This window comes from Macaca mulatta, chromosome 10, assembly GCF_049350105.2.
Source record: "Macaca mulatta isolate MMU2019108-1 chromosome 10, T2T-MMU8v2.0, whole genome shotgun sequence".
Classification (NCBI taxonomy): domain Eukaryota; kingdom Metazoa; phylum Chordata; class Mammalia; order Primates; family Cercopithecidae; genus Macaca; species Macaca mulatta.
Window position 1 is genome coordinate 91,169,334 of NC_133415.1, and position 1,033 is coordinate 91,170,366.

At 50.0% G+C, this 1,033-nt stretch overlaps 1 non-coding gene across 1 annotated transcript; it reads left to right on the plus strand.

The window, feature by feature from the left end:
• The first annotated feature begins 336 nt into the window (after positions 1 to 336).
• On the plus strand, positions 337 to 443 carry LOC114670722 (U6 spliceosomal RNA). The gene has a single exon (XR_003720412.1). It is a non-coding gene; the product is annotated as a U6 spliceosomal RNA (small nuclear RNA).
• Positions 444 to 1,033: the final 590 nt, after the last annotated feature.

The window sequence follows — 1,033 nt, forward strand, 5'->3', positions numbered from 1 at the left end:
TACTTGGGTTGAAGACACTGTCACTGATACAGGATACGGGGTCAGATCTGAAGCAGTGGGGCAGCTCCATGGCCAGCAGCAGTGCCGACAAGGAGGCGGTGGAAAGTCACTGATGGGCTCATCTAGATCTGCTGGGCATGAGACATCGGGAAAGCCAGTGGGTTGCTTGTTCAGAAACTTGCCAGCTGGTTTTTTTTGTTGTTGTTGTTGTTTTTGTTTTGGGGGTGGTGGTAGGGTGGGGAGCACAGGGTCTTGCTCTATCGCCCGGGCTGGAGTGCAATGGCATGATCTTGACTCACTGCAACCTCTGCCTCCTGGGTTCAAGAGATTCTCGTGGTGCTCGCTTTGGCAGCATATATACTAAAACTGGAACGATACAGAGAAGATTAGCATGGCCCCTGTGCAAGGATGACACACAAATTTGTGAAGCTTTCCATATTAAAAAAAAAAAAAAGAGAGAGATTCTCGTGCCTCAGCCCCCTGAACAGCTGGGATTACAGATGCACACCACCACGCCTGGCTAATTTTTGTATTTTTAGTAGAGACGGGGTTTCACCATGTTGGTCAGACTGGTCTCGAACTCATGGCAATAAGTGATCCACCTGCCTTGGCTCCCCAAAGTGCTGAGATTACAGGTGTGAACCACCCCCCCCAGCCGTCAGCTGGTTTTAAGATTCTAATTTTATAGCAATGTAGGTTGTTGTCCTGTGATTTCATCTTAACATTCCTTTCCTCCATCCTGGATAACACGGTGAAACCCCGTCTCTACTAAGAAATACAAAAAACTAGCCGGGCGAGGTGGCGGTCGCCTGTAGTCCCAGCTACTCGGGAGGCTGAGGCCGGAGAATGGCGTGAACCCGGGAGGCGGAGCTTGCAGTGAGCTGAGATCCGGCCACTGCACTCCAGCCTGGGCTACAGAGCGAGACTCCGTCTCAAAACAAAAAACAAAAAACAAAAAAAACAAAAAAACCATTCCTTTCCTAGCTGACACCCTCACTGATACCACATCTACCTGGGCCTTGGGGAACTCAGG